Consider the following 7,535-nt stretch of genomic DNA (forward strand, 5'->3'; position numbering starts at 1 on the left):
CAGATAGGAGGTTCCATATAAGGTCAAAAACTACATACTCAGATCTTCACCAAACATTGCAGGAATACATTGGATGTCAAGACACGTGGAAAAAACGTACAAAACAAGAGATTGGGGTCATCAAGATTTTGCACGGATTTTTTAGGAATTTTCAAATTTTCAGATGGGAGGTTCCAGATAAGGTCAAAAACTACATACTCAGATCTTCACCAAACTTTGCAGGGATACATTGGATGTCAAGACACGTGGAAAGAACGTACAAAACAAGAGATTGGAGACATCAAGATTTTGGACGAATTTTTTAAGAATTTTCAAATTTTCAGATAGGAGGTTCCAGATAAGGTCAAAAACTACATACTCAGATCTTCACCAAACGTTGCAGGGATACTTTGCATGTCAAGACACGTGGAAAAAACGTACAAAACAAGAGATTGGAGACATCAAGATTTTCGACGAATTTTTTAAGAATTTTCAAATTTTCAGATGGGAGGTTCCAGATAAGGTCAAAAACTACATACTCAGATCTTCACCAAACTTTGCATGGATACATTGGATGTCAAGACACGTGGAAAAAACATACAAAACATAGGATTGGGGACATCAAGATTTTGGTCAAATTTTTTAAGAATTTTCAAATTTTCAGATAGGAGGTTCCATATAAGGTCAAAAACTACATACTCAGATCTTCACCAAACTTTGCATGGATACATTATGTGTCAAGACACGTGGAAAAAACGTACAAAACAAAAGATTGGAGACATCAAGATATTGGTCGAATTTTTTAAGAATTTTCAAATTTTCAGATGGGAGGTTCCAGATAAGGTCAAAAACTACATACTCAGATCTTCACCAAACTTTGCAGGGATACATTGGATGTCAAGACACGTGGAAAAAACGTACAAAACAAGAGATAGGAGACATCAAGATTTTGGACGAATTTTTTAACAATTTTCAAATTTTCAGAAAGGATGTTCCAGATAAGGTCAAAAACAACATACTCAGATCTTCACCAAACTTTGCAGGGATACATTGGATATCAAGACACGTGGAAAAAACGTACAAAACAAGAGATTGGAGACATCAAGATTTTGGACGAATTTTTTAAGAATTTTCAAATTTTCAGATAGGAGGTTCCAGATAAGATCAAAAACTACATACTCAGATCTTCACCAAACTTTGCAGGGATACATTGGATGTCAAGACACGTGGAAAAAAAGTACAAAACAAGAGATTGGGGTCATCAAGATTTTGGACGGATTTTTTAGGAATTTTCAAATTTTCAGATGGGAGGTTCCAGATAAGGTCAAAAACTACATACTCAGATCTTCACCAAACATTGCAGGGATACATTGGATGTCAAGACACGTGGAAAAAACGTACAAAACAAGAGATTGGAGACATCAAGATTTTGGACGATTTTTTTAAGAATTTTCAAATTTTCAGATAGGAGGTTCCAGATAAGATCAAAAACTACATACTCAGATCTTCACCAAACTTTGCAGGGATACATTGGATGTCAAGACACGTGGAAAAAAAGTACAAAACAAGAGATTGGGGTCATCAAGATTTTGGACGGATTTTTTAGGAATTTTCAAATTTTCAGATGGGAGGTTCCAGATAAGGTCAAAAACTACATACTCAGATCTTCACCAAACATTGCAGGGATACATTGGATGTCAAGACACGTGGAAAAAACGTACAAAACAAGAGATTGGAGACATCAAGATTTTGGACGAATTTTTTAAGAATTTTCAAATTTTCAGATGGGAGGTTCCAGATAAGGTCAAAAACGACATACTCAGATCTTCACCAAACTTTGCAGGGATCCATTGGAGGTCGAGACACGTGGAAAAAACGTACAAAACAAGAGATTGGAGACATCAAGATTTTGGACGAATTTTTTAAGAATTTTCAAATTTTCAGATAGGAGGTTCCATATAAGGTCAAAAACTACATACTCAGATCTTCACCAAACTTTGCAGGGATACATTGGATGTCAAGACACGTGGAAAAAACGTACAAAACAAGAGATTGGAGACATCAAGATTTTCGACGAATTTTTTAACAATTTTCAAATTTTCAGAAAGGATGTTCCAGATAAGGTCAAAAACGACATACTCAGATCTTCACCAAACTTTGCAGGGATCCATTGGAGGTCGAGACACGTGGAAAAAACGTACAAAACAAGAGATTGGAGACATCAAGATTTTGGACGAATTTTTGAAGAATTTTCAAATTTTCAGATAGGAGGTTCCAGATAAGGTCTAAAACTACATACTCAGATCTCCACCAAACATTGCAGGAATACATTGGATGTCAAGACACGTGGAAAAAACGTACAAAACAAGAGATTGGAGACATCAAGATTTTCGACGAATTTTTGAAGAATTTTCAAATTTTCAGATAGGAGGTTCCAGATAAGGTCAAAAACTACATACTCAGATCTTCACCAAACGTTGCAGGGATACTTTGCATGTCAAGACACGTGGAAAAAACGTACAAAACAAAAGATTGGAGACATCAAGATTTTCGACGAATTTTTTAAGAATTTTCAAATTTTCAGATGGGAGGTTCCAGATAAGGTCAAAAACGACATACTCAGATCTTCACCAAACTTTGCATGGATACATTGGATGTCAAGACACGTGGAAAAAACGTACAAAACAAGAGATTGGAGACATCAAGATTTTGGACGAATTTTTTAAGAATTTTCAAATTTTCAGATGGGAGGTTCAATATAAGGTCAAAAACTACATACTCAGATCTTCACCAAACTTTGCAGGGATACTTTGGATGTCAAGACACGTGGAAAAAACGTACAAAACAAGAGATTGGGGTCATCAAGATTTTGGACGAATTTTTTAAGAATTTTCAAATTTTCAGATGGGAGGTTCAATATAAGGTCAAAAACTACATACTCAGATCTTCACCAAACTTTGCATGGATACATTGGATGTCAAGACACGTGGAAAAAACATACAAAACATAGGATTCGGAACATCAAGATTTTGGTCGAATTTTTTAAGTATTTTCAAATTTTCAGATAGGAGGTTCCATATAAGGTCAAAAACTACATACTCAAATCTTCACCAAACTTTGCAGGGATACATTGGATGTCAAGACACGTGGAAAAAACGTACAAAACAAGAGATTGGAGACATCAAGATTTTGGACGAATTTTTTAAGAATTTTCAAATTTTCAGATTGGAGGTTCCATATAAGGTCAAAAACTACATACTCAGATCTTCACCAAACTTTGCATGGATACATTATGTGTCAAGACACGTGGAAAAAACGTACAAAACAAGAGATTGGAGACATCAAGATTTTGGTCGAATTTTTTAAGAATTTTCAAATTTTCAGATGGGAGGTTCCAGATAAGGTCAAAAACTACATACTCAGATCTTCACCAAACTTTGCAGGGATACATTGGATGTCAAGACACGTGGAAAAAACTTACAAAACAAGAGATAGGAGACATCAAGATTTTGGACGAATTTTTTAACAATTTTCAAATTTTCAGAAAGGATGTTCCAGATAAGGTCAAAAACGACATACTCAGATCTTCACCAAACTTTGCAGGGATACATTGGATATCAAGACACGTGGAAAAAACGTACAAAACAAGAGATTGGAGACATCAAGATTTTGGACGAATTTTTTAAGAATTTTCAATTTTTCAGATAGGAGGGTCCAGATAAGGTCAAAAACTACATACTCAGATCTTCACCAAACTTTGCAGGGATACATTGGATGTCAAGACACGTGGAAAAAACGTACAAAACAAGAGATTGGAGACATCAAGATTTTGGACGAATTTTTTAAGAATTTTCAAATTTTCAGATAGGAGGTTCCAGATGAGGTCAAAAACTACATACTCAGATCTTCACCAAACTTTGCAGGAATACTTTGCATGTCAAGACACGTGGAAAAAACGTACAAAACAAGAGATCGGAGACATCAAGATTTTCGACGAATTTTTTAAGAATTTTCAAATTTTCAGATGGGAGGTTCCAGATAAGGTCAAAAACGACATACTCAGATCTTCACCAAACTTTGCAGGGATCCATTGGAGGTCGAGACACGTGGAAAAAACGTACAAAACAAGAGATTGGAGACATCAAGATTTTGGACGAATTTTTTAAGAATTTTCAAATTTTCAGATAGGAGGTTCCATATAAGGTCAAAAACTACATACTCAGATCTTCACCAAACTTTGCAGGGATACATTGGATGTCAAGACACGTGGAAAAAACGTACAAAACAAGAGATTGGAGACATCAAGATTTTGGACGATTTTTTTAAAAATTTTCAAATTTTCAGAAATGCGGTTCCAGATAAGGTCAAAAACTACATACTCAGATCTTCACCAAACTTTGCAGGGATACATTGGATGTCAAGACACGTGGAAAAAACGTACAAAACAAGAGATTCGGGTCAACAAGATTTTGGACGGATTTTTTAGGAATTTTCAAATTTTCAGATGGGAGGTTCCAGATAAGGTCAAAAACTACATACTCAGATCTTCACCAAACTTTGCAGGAATACTTTGCATGTCAAGACACGTGGAAAAAACGTACAAAACAAGAGATCGGAGACATCAAGATTTTCGACGAATTTTTTAAGAATTTTCAAATTTTCAGATAGGAGGTTCCAGATAAGGTCAAAAACGACATACTCAGATATTCACCAAACTTTGCAGGGATCCATTGGAGGTCGAGACACGTGGAAAAAACGTACAAAACAAGAGATTGGAGACATCAAGATTTTGGACGAATTTTTTAAGAATTTTCAAATTTTCAGATAGGAGGTTCCATATAAGGTCAAAAACTACATACTCAGATCTTCACCAAACTTTGCAGGGATACATTGGATGTCAAGACACGTGGAAAGAACGTACAAAACAAGAGATTGGAGACATCAAGATTTTGGACGATTTTTTTAAGAATTTTCAAATTTTCAGATAGGAGGCTCCATATAAGGTCAAAAACTACATACTCAGATCTTCACCAAACATTGCAAAGATACATTGGATGTCAAGACACGTGGAAAAAACGTACAAAACAAGAGATTGGAGACATCAAGATTTTGGACGAATTTTTTAAGAATTTTCAAATTTTCAGATAGGAGGTTCCAGATAAGGTCAAAAACTACATACTCAGATCTTCACCAAACGTTGCAGGGATACTTTGCATGTCAAGACACGTGGAAAAAACGTACAAAACAAGAGATTGGAGACATCAAGATTTTCGACGAATTTTTTAAGAATTTTCAAATTTTCAGATGGGAGGTTCCAGATAAGGTCAAAAACTACATACTCAGATCTTCACCAAACTTTGCATGGATACATTGGATGTCAAGACACGTGGAAAAAACATACAAAACATAGGATTGGGGACATCAAGATTTTGGTCAAATTTTTTAAGAATTTTCAAATTTTCAGATAGGAGGTTCCATATAAGGTCAAAAACTACATACTCAGATCTTCACCAAACTTTGCATGGATACATTATGTGTCAAGACACGTGGAAAAAACGTACAAAACAAGAGATTGGAGACATCAAGATTTTGGTCGAATTTTTTAAGAATTTTCAAATTTTCAGATGGGAGGTTCCAGATAAGGTCAAAAACTACATACTCAGATCTTCACCAAACTTTGCAGGGATACATTGGATGTCAAGACACGTGGAAAAAACGTACAAAACAAGAGATAGGAGACATCAAGATTTTGGACGAATTTTTTAACAATTTTCAAATTTTCAGAAAGGATGTTCCAGATAAGGTCAAAAACGACGTACTCAGATCTTCACCAAACTTTGCAGGGATACATTGCATATCAAGACACGTGGAAAAAACGTACAAAACAAGAGATTGGAGACATCAAGATTTTGGACGAATTTTTTAAGAATTTTCAAATTTTCAGATAGGAGGTTCCAGATAAGGTCAAAAACTACATACTCAGATCTTCACCAAACTTTGCAGGGATACATTGGATGTCAAGACACGTGGAAAAAACGTACAAAACAAGAGATTGGAGACATCAAGATTTTGGACGAATTTTTTAAGAATTCTCAAATTTTCAGAAAGGAGGTTCCATATAAGGTCAAAAACTACATACTCAGATCTTCACCAAACTTTGCAGGGATACTTTGGATGTCAAGACACGTGGAAAAAACGTACAAAACAAGAGATTGGGGTCATCAAGATTTTGGACGAATTTTTTAAGAATTTTCAAATTTTCAGATGGGAGGTTCAATATAAGGTCAAAAACTACATACTCAGATCTTCACCAAACTTTGCATGGATACATTGGATGTCAAGACACGTTGAAAAAACATACAAAACATAGGATTCGGAACATCAAGATTTTGGTCGAATTTTTTAAGAATTTTCAAATTTTCAGATAGGAGGTTCCATATAAGGTCAAAAACTACATACTCAGATCTTCACCAAACATTGCAGGAATACATTGGATGTCAAGACACGTGGAAAAAACGTACAAAACAAGAGATTGGGGTCATCAAGATTTTGCACGGATTTTTTAGGAATTTTCAAATTTTCAGATGGGAGGTTCCAGATAAGGTCAAAAACTACATACTCAGATCTTCACCAAACTTTGCAGGGATACATTGGATGTCAAGACACGTGGAAAAAACGTACAAAACAAGAGATTGGAGACATCAAGATTTTGAACGAATTTTTTAAGAATTTTCAAATTTTCAGATAGGAGGTTCCATATAAGGTCAAAAACTACATACTCAGATCTTCACCAAACTTTGCATGGATACATTATGTGTCAAGACACGTGGAAAAAACGTACAAAACAAAAGATTGGAGACATCAAGATATTGGTCGAATTTTTTAAGAATTTTCAAATTTTCAGATGGGAGGTTCCAGATAAGGTCAAAAACTACATACTCAGATCTTCACCAAACTTTGCAGGGATACATTGGATGTCAAGACACGTGGAAAAAACGTACAAAACAAGAGATAGGAGACATCAAGATTTTGGACGAATTTTTTAACAATTTTCAAATTTTCAGAAAGGATGTTCCAGATAAGGTCAAAAACAACATACTCAGATCTTCACCAAACTTTGAAGGGATACATTGGATATCAAGACACGTGGAAAAAACGTACAAAACAAGAGATTGGAGACATCAAGATTTTGGACGAATTTTTTAAGAATTTTCAAATTTTCAGATAGGAGGTTCCAGATAAGATCAAAAACTACATACTCAGATCTTCACCAAACTTTGCAGGGATACATTGGATGTCAAGACACGTGGAAAAAAAGTACAAAACAAGAGATTGGGGTCATCAAGATTTTGGACGGATTTTTTAGGAATTTTCAAATTTTCAGATGGGAGGTTCCAGATAAGGTCAAAAACTACATACTCAGATCTTCACCAAACATTGCAGGGATACATTGGATGTCAAGACACGTGGAAAAAACGTACAAAACAAGAGATTGGAGACATCAAGATTTTGGACGAATTTTTTAAGAATTTTCAAATTTTCAGATAGGAGGTTCC

The sequence above is a fragment of the Lepisma saccharinum genome, unplaced genomic scaffold, assembly GCF_977018435.1.
Source record: "Lepisma saccharinum unplaced genomic scaffold, izLepSacc3.1 HAP1_SCAFFOLD_43, whole genome shotgun sequence".
Taxonomy (NCBI): domain Eukaryota; kingdom Metazoa; phylum Arthropoda; class Insecta; order Zygentoma; family Lepismatidae; genus Lepisma; species Lepisma saccharinum.